Here is a 13507-nt window from a genome sequence, read left to right as displayed (position 1 = left end):
AAAGATGGTATATCAATATATAATACGAAAGGTAAAGTCGATAGATGGGTGGAATATATTGAAGAGTTATACGGAGGAAATGAATTAGAAAATGGTGTTATAGAGGAAGAAGAGAAAGTTAAGCAGGATGAAATGGGAGAAACAATACTGAGATCTGAATTTAAGAGAACATTAAAAGATTTAAATGGTAGAAAGGCTCCTGGAATAGACGGAATACCTGTAGAATTACTGCTCAGTGCAGGTGAGGAAGCGATTGATAGATTATACAAACTGGTGTGTAATATTTAGGAAAAAGGGGAATTTCCGTCAGATTTCAAAAAAAGTGCTATAGTAATGATACCAAAGAAAGCAGGGGCAGATAAATGTGAAGAATACAGAACAATTAGTTTAACTAGTCATGCATCAAAAATCTTAACTAGAATTCTATACGGAAGAATTGAGAGGAGAGTGGAGGAAGTGTTAGGAGAAGACCAATTTGGTTTCAGGAAAAGTATAGCGACAAGGGAAGCAATTTTAGGCCTCAGATTAATAGTAGAAGGAAGATTAAAGAAAAACAAACCAACATACTTGGCGTTTATAGACCTAGAAAAGGCATTCGATAACGTAGGCTGGAATAAAATGTGCAGCATTTTAAAAAAATTAGGGTTCAAATACAGAGATAGAAGAACAATTGCTAACATGTACAGGAACCAAACAGCAACAATAACAATTGAAGAACATAAGAAAGAAGCCCTAATAAGAAAGGGAGTCCGACAAGGATGTTCCCTATCTCCGTTACTTTTTAATCTTTACATGGAACTAGCAGTTAATGATGTTAAAGAACAATTTAGATTCGGAGTAACAGTACAAGGTGAAAAAATAAAGATGCTACGATTTGCTGATGATATAGTAATTCTAGCCGAGAGTAAAAAGGATTTAGAAGAAACAATGAACGGCATAGATGAAGTCCTACGCAAGAACTATCGCATGAAAATAAACAAGAAGAAAACAAAAGTAATGAAATGTAGTAGAAATAACAAAGATGGACCAGTGAATGTGAAAATAGGAGGAGAAAAGATTATGGAGGTAGAAGAATTTTGTTATTTGGGAAATAGAATTACTAAACATGGACGAAGCAGGAGCGATATAAAATGCCGAATAGCACAAGCTAAACAAGCCTTAAGTAAGAAATATAATTTGTTTACATCAAAAATTAATTTAAATGTCAGGAAAAGATTTTTGAAAGTGTATGTTTGGAGTGTCGCTTTATATGGAAGTGAAACTTGGACAATCGGAGTATCTGAGAAGATAAGATTAGAAGCTTTTGAAATGTGGTGCTGTTCGAGAATGTTAAAACTCAGATGGGTGGATAAAGTGACAAATGAGGAGGTATTGCAGCAAATAGATGAAGAAAGAAGCATTTGGAAAAATATAGTTAAAAGAAGAGACAGACTTATAGGCCACATACTAAGGCATCCTGGAATAGTCGCTTTAATATTGGAAGGACAGGTAGAAGGGAAAAATTGTGTAGGCAGGCCACGTTTGCAATATGTAAAACAAATTGTTAGGGATGTAGGATGTAGAGGGTATACTGAAATGAAACGACTAGCACTAGATAGGGAAACTTGGAGAGCTGTATCAAACGAGTCAAATGACTGAAGACAAAAAAAAAAAATAATAAAATGTCCGCTTTAAAACACCATTGATTTAAATTTCGGTGGAAACAAATATATAATTAGTTTGTACTAATTAGCTTCTCTTTAGCCTTTCCAGTGTGTTTTTGGACAGATGAGGTTATCTGAGAGCCCTTGCTTGCCGCCATCTTCTGACCACCACTGAAAAAACAACTAAACCAGTTTCATATATTTTTTACCGTCTAAACTAGAAAAGGGAACGAACAAGGAACGTTCCATAAATACGCGGAGTAAAAGAGCTGCCTTCTTATAGGTATAGGAAGGCTTTTATAGGTATTTGAATACTAGATCGTGGATACCCATGTTCTTTGGTGGTTGGGTTTCAATTAACCACACATCTCAGAAATGGTCAAACTGAGACTGTACAAGACTACACTTCATTTACACTCATACATATCATCCTCTGAAGTAATATCTGAACGGTAATTCCTGGAGGCTAAACAGGAAAAGAAAAAAGGTATAGGAATATATATATATAATATGATCATTTCAATAGTTACCACCAGCTATCAGTCCCATCGTTTTTTTTGTTTGCAGGTACGTATTCCATTCTTGGGGGAATCTTTTTAAAATTATTTTCAAAGAGGAGGAACCCACCCTCTCGGATACACCTACTCCGAAATCATAAATGGCAATGGTAACAATTAATTACATTAATTGACAACCCGAAAAAATAATGAATTTTAGTGAAAAGAAATTTAAAATCCACTTATTCACTCGGGGTACGTGCAAAATAACATTTGAGGTATTACTTTTTTTTAAATTCAACAAAAATAACTGTAAAATTTCATGATATTACTTCTTAAACCGTTTGAAATAATCTTAATTCGTGTATTAAAACTGTGAAAATTACTTTTTAAATTACCAGCACAACATTTCGCCCTTAAATGTTTTGTAAATTTTCAAGGGTTGAAAACTTATTTTATTTTAAATGAGACGATGTAGCTTGTAACAACTCACTGGAAGGGTCTTTGAATGACAAGTAATTTAGTACAAATAAAATACAAATTGGTTCACTGGTATTGAAGTTATGATTAAAAATGTGGTTTTTTTAGGTTATGGTGGGGGTGTAGTGTTACTGACCCAAAGAATTAGGTCTGAAATCGTTTGTTCTTGTTAAAAGTATGGGTTTTAAGATTCTCCATCATTGAAAAAACGAACCAGTAAAAACAGCATTATAACATCAGTTAGGCAAATATTTTAACATATTTTTTTTTAATTCAATTACATATCTAAAATCTGTTTCTTCATAACAGTGAATAAATGTGCAGAATGTCTATAATGGATTTGAAAAAGAGAAAGTCTGTTAACAATTACTCTTCTTTATTCTGGTTTACACCCTTCAAACAACTGCTGATGAATATAATAAAATGAATAATTTTTTTTATAGGGTATGAAAAAATGCTGTACGACCGGAACTTGAACTCAGATCCTCCAGATGAAAAACAGAGACACTACCATTCCACCATGGAGATCGGTAATATCGTAAAATAATGAATTTTTTTTTTTCATTTTTTCTAACATTACTTTTTTCTGAGTAATTTTTTGTATTTATTAATTAAACTGTACTATTATATAAAGAGGAAGAGAGTTTTTTGTTTGGGATAAATGAAAAAAATTCTCAATCTATTGCTACTAAATTTTTATCCATATTTCTTGGCATAACTGAGAAGGTTTTTGGATTTGTTTCATCTCAAAAAAAAAAAAAATATGTGTTGTATATGTTTATATGTAGTAGTGGAGGTTTGGCAGTTGAAGCAAAATCTTTAATAAATTGAATTGATGAACTGTGAACAGTTAATTAACTGTTAATAATTAAAAAACTGAATTATTCAAAACAATCGAATGAATAATAAATATAAATTTAAATGAATATTTTACACAATTTTTTTTGCCTTCAGTCATTTGACTGGTTTGAAGCAGTTCTCCAAGATTCCCTATCTAGTGTTAGTTGTTTCATTTCGGTATACCCCCTACATCCTACATCCCTAACAATTTGTTCTACACATTCCAAATGTTGCCTGCCTGCACAATTTTTCCGTTCTACCTGTCCCTCCAATATTAAAACGACTATTCCTGGATGGCTTAATATGTGGCCTGTAAGTCTGTCTCTTCTTTTAAGTATATTTTTCCAAATGCTTCTTTCTTCATCTATTTGCTGCAACACCTCTTCATTTGTCACTTTATCTATCCATGTAATTTTTAACATTCTCCTATAGCACCACATTTCAAAAGCTTCTAACCTTTTCTTCTCAGATACTCCGATCGTCCAAGTTTCACTTCCATCTAAAGCTACACTGCAAACATATACTTTCAAAAATCATTTTCTGATGTTTACATTAATTTTCGATGTAAACAAATTATATTTCTAACTGAAGGCTCATTTCGCCTGTGCTGTTTGGCATTTTATATCACTCCTGCTTCATCTATCTTTAGTAATTCTAGTTCCCAAATAACAAAATTCTTCTACCCCCATAATCTTTTCCCTCCTATTTTCACATTCAGTTGTCCATCTTTGTTATTTCTACTACATTTCATTGCTTTCGTTTTGTTATTGTTTATTTTCATGCGGTAGTTTTTGTGTAGGACTTCATCCATGTTGTTCATTGTTCCTTCTAAATCTTTTTTACACTTGGCTAGAATTACTATATCATCAGCAAATCGTCGCATCTTTATCTTTTCACCTTGTACTGTTACTCCGGATGTAAATTGTTCTTTAACATCATTAACTGCTATTTCTATGTAAAGATTAAAAAGTAACGGGGATAGGGAACATCCTTGTCAGACTCCCTGTCTTATTACAGCTTCTTTCTTATGTTTTTCAATTATTACTGTTGCTGTGTGGTTCCTGTAAATGTTAGCAATTGTTCTTCTATCTCTGTATTTGAACCATAATTTTCTTAAAATGCTGAACATTTTATTCCAGTCTATGTTATGGAATGCCTTTTCTAGGTCTATAAATGCCAAGTATGTTGGTTTGTTTTTCTTTAATCATCCTTCTACTATTAATTTGAGCCCTTAAATTGCTTCCCTTGTCCCTATACATTTCCTGAAACCAAATCGGTCTTCTCCTAGCACTTCTTCCACTCTCTCAATTCTTCTGTACAGAATTCTAGTTAAAATTTTGGATGCATGGCTAGTTAAGCTAATTGTTCTTTCCCTTTTTCATAAATATTACACGCCAGTTTGTATAATCTGTCAATTGCTTCCTCACCTACTCTACTCAATAATTATACAGGTATTCCATCTATTCCAGGAGCCTTTTTGCCATTCAAATCTTTTAATGCTCTCCTAAATTCAGATTTCAGTATTGTTTCTCCCCTTTCATCCCCTTCAACTTCCTCTTCTTCCTCCCTAACACCATTTCCTAATTTTACTAAATTTACATAATAATAGAACTAAATCTATATTTTTACTATTATATAAATATTAAGAGGGTTTATGCTTGTTTGGGGTAAACAAAAAACTACCCCATCCTTCACAACTAAATTTTTACCCCTGTTTCTAGCATAACTGAGAAGTTTTTTTGATATATTTCATCTCGAAAAATCTCTAAAAAATCTATATATAATGTAGTAGTGGAGATTTGCCTTTGAACCATAAACTTTAATGATTTGTGAGCTGTGAGAGTTAATCACTATGTGAGCTGGGTTTGAACTGATTGATTATGAACATCTAAAAACCAATTTATACATTTTTTTAGTTTCATGGGTTATTGAGTTTTGAAGTTTTTTGAAACCCTGTTATTTTTTTAATTATTTGTAACTACTGAAGAAATCAACCTGATTTTTGGTGTGTAATCTTTATGTCAGTACACCAACTTCTAGATTTCTAAATTCGACCTTGAAAGGAGATGAAGAAAAAAAATTTTTGAACACTAATAGTAAATTTTCCCAATTCCGATCATCGTAAACGAGGTATTCAGTAGATTTTGGCTTGTAAATACTCTTCAGATGAATATTTAAAAACCATATTCGGTTTTTTTTTATTCTGATTTTTTAATGAGTGGTAAGGTATACGGCGCTGTGGCTCAACGACCACAGCCATTGCCACTGTTACTGTATGTCTGTGTGACTGGCTGCACCTGCCTCTGGTTATTTGACTAATGAACATAATAAAAATATTGACCGCTATGGGAAACGTATTTAACCATATAGCGCGGACGAAGCTGTGACGGGGAGCTAGTACATATATAAATGAATGATTTTCAGTGCTAAAATTCACACTATATCCACCAAAATTAAAAGAGAAAAATATTATCTTGTGTTAACAGTTTATAACACTGTTCAATAGTTGGCGCCATGTGCACAGTAATGATAAGAAACTAGAAAGTTCTTATTACAATTAATTATTACAATAAAATGTTTTATTTTCAAATTCTAGTTAGTTTGTTACAAGGTATATGCACTTCAGTAAATTAAACGCATAATTTCCACCAAGTTTAATACTTTTAAGGAAAATCTATATCAAAGAAGTATTCGTCACAAAAAAGTGCCATACTTATCGTCAGCACTATTCTAAGTCCTTAATCTTTTTTAAAATTATGATTTTTACCTTTTTAAAAAAATTAATTTTGGTAATTTAAAATATATTAATTTTTATACTTTTATCTTGAAGATTTTAGGTTGGTCAAAATGCGTTGGAAGTTTTCATATTGACATCAAGTTAATTTCAACTCCGAGTAGTGTAGTTTTATTAAATACTGTTTTTTTACACGTTATAGTGTATTTAATTTTATTGTAAAATGTGAAAAATATTATTACAATGTGTTCGTAGTATGTATTTCATTGTGAATAATTTATCAATATATCAAACACGTTAATATTCTTTATTGTTAAAAATTGTTTAGGTTATGTATGAAATTGAGGTTATAAAAGAGTTTATGATTATAAAATTTATTATTTAGCTGTTTCTTTTCATTTTTATGAATTGCCATATTTAGTGTTTTATTTTATTGTATTAGTGATTATTTTCATGGGTTTGCAGTTTTGTTTTAATCATGTTTTTTTCGGTTATGTATTGTAATGAGCGAGAGTATTTGGAATTGCCTTAAAGTTATCTTATTTACCTTTTTATGAATTGATTTACAACAGAAACTTACAAAGAAGCTTGTAAGCAGGAAACGGGATTTTGTAGCGTATTAAAAATTCCATGCTTGACCAGGATTCAATCCCAGAACTACCGGATGAAAGGTAGAGGACGCTACCACTCCACGGAGATCGCCAAATATATGTATAAATTCGGCATAATAATAAATATATATAAATATATGCATAATATCGCCAAATATATATATTTTGTGATTGAGTACCTGCATTCGTTAATATTAATTTACCTTACTGTTTTTGAATCAGGTTTTTACTTAAGTTAGGTTATACTTCATTCTACACTTACTACAATCATTGTATTCTTTTTGCTAATGTATTCCATCAAGAAGAGAAATAAAAACCTGAAAAATTATATTGTAATGGTGGAAGTGTATAATGAATGGTATAATTTCTGATTGATTTGAATTGCATGTAAAGTTCTTTAAATATTACCTGTGATTTTGTTATACATTAATTTATTTCCTTTGTTTTATAGAAAAAGAAAGGATCAACCATAGTTGTTAAGTAATGATGACATTTTTATGCAGGAGAATTTCATGATTAATGGAAAATGGTTTTATGAAGTAGACAAATCAAGTTGCTGAATCCTCTGTAGTCATTATACAAATTTCTATTATTTGTCTTTCTTGTAAGGAGACAGTATCAGAATACAATTACATCTGCTTTACTACTGATAACAACTTAGTAGAAAAGTATTATTCGATTTTTTTACCCTTCATATTCTAGTTTCATTTCTTTTGAATCTATTCCTTTTTCATTTTATTTAATTTCATCTATAACCTGTATTATCAATTCTGTTTTCATTTTTCATTATAATAGTTTAACTTTCATATTTATGAAATCCATTTCTGCCCGTACATTTTTCCATGATTTTATTGATTGCAGTGTTTTATCTTTTATAATAACTAAGCATAGTAATTTTTTTATTTTAGTTTTTCCTAAAAAAAAAATTATTTTCTATTATTGGGTGATTCACATTAAAGAGGTGGGACTATATGTTGTTTCTACCTAATTTTTTTATGTTAATTATAAATTTTAAACTATAAATTACAATTACATTTTCCTTTCTTTCAGATCTATTTGTGCATATCATTTGGATGTAATGATCATTGATGGTTTGTGTATTAAGTATATCACCACTTAAATCTTCGCATATAATGTTAATATGATTAAATTATAGTAATGGGTTGAATGTTCGATTAAAATTAATTACAGGAAAATTTTATAAATATGACATACATAAAAGAACTGAGTTGCCATTGGTTGGCAAATATTAAATTATCTCGTATCATCATTCTAGTTACATTGACGCTAGTTGTAGTGCCAATATTTACTCATTATTATCTTTCAAATGTAAGTATTGATATTTTTTTTAATAATTATTAATTTTACTGGTTTAGTGTATTTCCCCATTCCACTTTAGTTTGTATGAATTTTTTTATGTTAGAAAATTTGTTATACCATGAGACTATCCAAATTTAAGGTACAGCCTTTATCTTAAATTTTTTTTAGTATGATTATCTTTCATTTTGACGGTAAACAATCTCACTCTACAACATTTACACTTGTTTTCATTGTTTCAACCTTACTTTGGGAACTTTTTCATTAAAAGAACATTACTGCATAATTCAAGTAATATTTACTTTAATATCTGTTTATCTTTACAAAACATAATATTTCAAATTTTGAAGTACTGTTGTACATATTACTTTACTCTTTCAAAGGCGGTTGTATAAGATTTAAGGTTTTTTTTAAAGTAGCAGAATCTAAGTTTTCCTTGTTTATTATCTAAACAGATTATTAATTAAGAGATTACTTTTTATAATGGTGTACTCTTTGTGACATATATTTTATAATAATTATAGTTTTTAGATTGTGAAATACAAGTTATTTATAATAATAATTATTATTAGAGAAATACAGAATATATAAACAAATGAAGAGAAAGAATTATTGACATATGCATTGCGTTGGTAGAACAGATAAGTCTGTCTGTCCATGTATCTTTATTTTGTTAAGGTAAAATGAAGTATTTGTATGGGAATATGTATGTAAGGAGGTGTTAGCAGTGCACTGAGCCTCATGGTTTCCAAAATTTAGGCAATCTAATACAAAAGCTGGTATTTTTAGGCTATATATTGGAGTTGGCAAGAAAGTAATTTCAGTTTTAGCTTTACATTTGTTTTCAAGACTTCAGTCAAATGTTATGGTTTTTTTTTCATTTGGCATTTAATAGCTGTAACTTTTAGCATACTGTAGAAGCAGTTTCTGCATAATTTTGGTGGCACCTATTATGGTGGTATATAGTTTATGGTCAGTTTTAATATTGTTAATTCTATTGTTATTCTATTGTTTTAATATTGTTAATATTGTTTATTCTATATTTTTAATTTATCATTTAGTATATTACAAAACTTCTTCATATGTGTAAAATATTCCTCTACGGTGAACCTGTTTTAGTTATATTTGCTGGTTGATTTGATCTTGGTCTTTAATCAAATTTAGGGTGTACAAAATTTCAACACTATATTGGGGACATGTCCTGTTCTAGATCATCTATCTTCATTTATTGATCAGGAATTGTTTTATTTACAATTACCTTGTTAAAATGTATTCTTGATAAAACATTAAATAATAACTAAATTACCTTTGTAAAATATTTAAAAAAAAACTTTTTAATACACATCTATAAAATGAATTCCAACTTTTTGTGTTAAGTAATTTACAAATTTCAATGGAAAAAGTTGTATATCAGCCAGGTGCAAAAAAACATGAGGAAAAATATTTATACTGCACTACCAAAATGAAGGAGATGAACTGCTTAACTACATTGTAAGTAGAAAAGAGACATGGATATCGTACATTAATATAAGCACCAGTTGATGCAGTAGTGAAACTCATCATCACTGCTTGACCATACTGCAATAAAAATAGTTGAAGAATTAAAATGACTTTACTGGAAAATCCGCGAACATTTAATACACAGTCCCAACCTAGCTGTTATTGCTTTTTCCATTTAAAATAGCATCACAGAGGTTGAAAATGATGAACTAAATTAGTTGTTGAAGTAATTTGTTGGTTTAAATCAGCAGTGGGAAACTTTTTTCAAAGATGGAATTATAAAGCTAGCACAGCGGTATGAAAAATGTATTTCAATGGATGGCGACTGAAATATTATATATACAGTATCTTTCATAAGTTTAAGGACACCTTAGAAAAACTGTTTATGTCAGTTTGTCTAAACTTATGAACTACATACAAATCTTATATGTCTGTGAGTAACAGCTTTAAAAAATACATCTTTTGGCGAAAACCGCAATCTTCTAAGTTTGATGCTTCAAATTTTATGGAGTCATTTAAATATTTTAAATGAGCTAAAATTAGCCCATTTTTGTATAAATAAATTACTATTTCTCGTAAAATATGTAACCTAGTCTAATGAGTGTGATATCATTTTAAAGCTATGTTTTAGAGTTTTTCAATAGAGTAATAAGAAAAATTCTAAAAAAATTATTTATTGAATTAAAAAAGCTTAAATGATTTTAAAATTTTCATGAAATTTTTGTTTTTAAGAGAGTAATGTTCAAAAATGTACAAATCACTTAAAAGTGTCAGGTACACCAACCTAGAGTGTCAGGCATACCAACAGTAATTAAAAATGTCAAGTTGGTACTATTATCAGCTGTTTCCCACCAAAACGATGATGAATTAGCATTTGTTTCTTTGAGGTTAGGTTGGTGAAAAGTTTTTTTTATTGGTGGTTTTTGTTGGTGAAAAGTTTTACAATGGGTACGAAAAGTGTTAGTGTAGAAGTAAAATGGCAAGTAATCGGTCTCTGGAAAACAAATAAAACATATAGAGACATTGCTGAACAATTAAAAATATCAAAAACATATGTACAGCAAGTTCAAGAAACTGTTGTTGATCTTTTACGATCTGGTCGACCACGAAAAACGTCAATGAGGCAAGACAGAGCAATTATAAAGGTATCAAAACTTAATCAGTCTGCTAGTTTGCCTGATATAGCGACAGAAGTAGCACAAAATCATGGAATTCAGGTTAGTACTGCCACTCTTTCTAGACGTTTAAAAGAATCTGGAATGGAATCACATTTCGCATTAGCAAAGCCTCCTTCCAGCGCTGTCCACAAGTTAAAATGTCAGTTTTGCAAGCAAACGAAGAACTGGTTGAAAGAAGCTTGACGAAGGGTTGCCTTTTCTGATGCAAGCAGATTCCAGTTGTATTCAAACAGAAAAATTAGGGTCAGGCGAACAAAAACTGAAAAGTTTCTACCAACCTGCATCATTCCTGCTGTGCAAGGTGGAGATGCCGTCTTGGTGTGTGGTTGCATACCTTCAGAGGGCGCTGGACACCTTAGAATAATGGATGGGACAATGAACAGCATACAATACATAAAAAACAATGGAAGAATTCATGCTTCCTAGTGTCCATAACCTGTTGGTTGAGAATTTCATCTTCCAGCAAGACAATGCACCTTGTCATAAATCACGAGTTACCAAGGCACGGTTTGATGCAAATGATGTGGCACTTTTGGACTGGCCTGCTCGTAGTTCTGAACAAAATCCAATTGAGAATTTATTAAATTGGATGGCACTGTAACTTCCTAAAAGAAAACCTAAAAATAAGGCGAGTTATGACTTCAAATCGCAAGTCTGTGGCAACAGGTGACGAAAGAAAAATGCCTGGAATTGATTGAACCAATGCCTGATAGAGTAGCAGCATACCTAAAATCGTATGGAGGTCGTACAAAATACTAAACATTTAAAAAATGATGTAGCATTATCTCTTATTTTTATTTTTTATTTTTAACTTGTCCTTAAATTTATGAAAGATACTATATATATATATATATATATATATATGGAAAAATAATTTATTATTATTTTTAATATATAAAATTATAATATATAATTATGTAATATTTATTTTTTATTCTTTTTATATGGTAAAATAATATATTTATATAAAATATTTGTTAATTATTTAATATTGATTTTTCAATAATAATGATCTTAATTAGCATAGGAGTCTTATCCAAACTACTACTCTAAACACATAATTATCAATTATGTACTGAAAATGGTCATTAAACATGCTAAGTTTCCAAACTGGTTCAGCAAAGAAAACTTATAAACACCATTATTAACAAAAGGATATGTCAGTGTCAAAGATTGTATAAGATTTAAAGCTCAAGTTTTTATTTTAGTTTGTTCACAAAAGAACGTAATTTATGTAAGTTTGTAAATCAACGTATTGAGATTAGGTTGAAGAATCTGTTACCAAAAAATTTAAAAATTTCTTTTGGTATGTAAAAAATATTGATAATTATAGATCTAAATCCATTTATATATAATTCAACTTAATCCACCCAAGTGCAGTTAAAAGACAACTTCTACCTTATTTCTATATTTATAATTTTTCACAATAGTACTTTTGGAGAATCTTGCATCATCAGTCATGTGATATTTATAAATTTTATAGAATTACATATTAAACGATTAAAAGATTAAAATTGCGATTATATACAAAAGTATATGAAGTTATATAATAAAATATATTAAAAACAAATGTTTAAACATGAATGTGGCCAGCCAAATACTACAGTACTGAATTATTTAAATAAATATCTTATGTAATATCTGTGAAAGTGCTGCTATCTATTGTAGCTTTTATGAGTGTGTCTCCTTCAAAATCTGTCTGTAAGTTTATCAATAAACAGTAAATATTCCATTACAGATGTTAATAATAATTTAGAAATATTAGAAATTGAAAAAAAAATCTGGATATTTTGAAAAAAATATAAATATAAACAGATCAACTTACAGACAGATTTTGAAGGAGACACACTCATAAATGCTGCAATAGGTGGCCACATACATGTTTTTACTTTGTTTTTAATATATTTTATTACATGACTATATATACTCTTGTATGTAATTGCAATTTTAATTGTTTAATATGTAATTTTATAAAATTTATAAATATCACTCAACTGATGATATCGGATTCCATGGAAGTACTTTCATGAAAAATTATAAATATACAAATAAGGTAAGAGTTGTCTTATATATGTACTTGGGTGGGTTAAGTTGAATCATATATATTTGAATTTATATTATTAGTGCAGAGCTGATATGGATCTTGAATGGATTAATTCTAGAAAAATAATTATAGATTTATACCTTGACCTTATACTGTAATAATGAATCTGCTGATAACGGACAAGATATTTTTAACGTTTTTGCTAAGAAATTTAGATTTGTCTACACTTCTAACAATTTGAATTATACAAAAGTAGATTTTAATTATAATGACTGTCTTAGTGATATAACTCTAACAAATTGTGAAGTTTCTTCAGTGGTTTCTAGTTTTAATAAGTGTGTTCCATAGATATTGGGAAATAAACATCATGAGACCACATTTGCATTATTTTTTTTCAATGACTTTTGCCAATTTTCTGGCAACACCATAATCCCGTCACTGTAGAACTACTGTGGTTTCCGGTTAAAAAATTGTGACACAGTTTTTACAGACCTCTTTTGAAACTAATGTAATACCATTCTGGGAGTTCTGCAGAGACTGAAAAAATGATAGTCTGATGGTGCTAGGTCCAGGTCCAGGCTACACGATGGTTACATTAAAACCTCCCACTCAAGTTCTCTCGATCTCTGACGGGTTGTTAGAGATGTATGTGGTCTGGTATTG

General features: G+C 29.9%; 1 pseudogene; it reads left to right on the top strand.

Annotated features, from left to right (window-relative positions):
* Positions 1-13507, top strand: part of LOC142330942 (dynein heavy chain, cytoplasmic-like) — an 88330-nt pseudogene that overhangs the window by 74017 nt on the left and 806 nt on the right.

This window comes from Lycorma delicatula, chromosome 10 (genome assembly GCF_047948215.1).
Source record: "Lycorma delicatula isolate Av1 chromosome 10, ASM4794821v1, whole genome shotgun sequence".
NCBI classification, from domain to species: Eukaryota; Metazoa; Arthropoda; class Insecta; order Hemiptera; family Fulgoridae; genus Lycorma; species Lycorma delicatula.
This window is presented reverse-complemented; position numbering and strand designations above follow the sequence as displayed.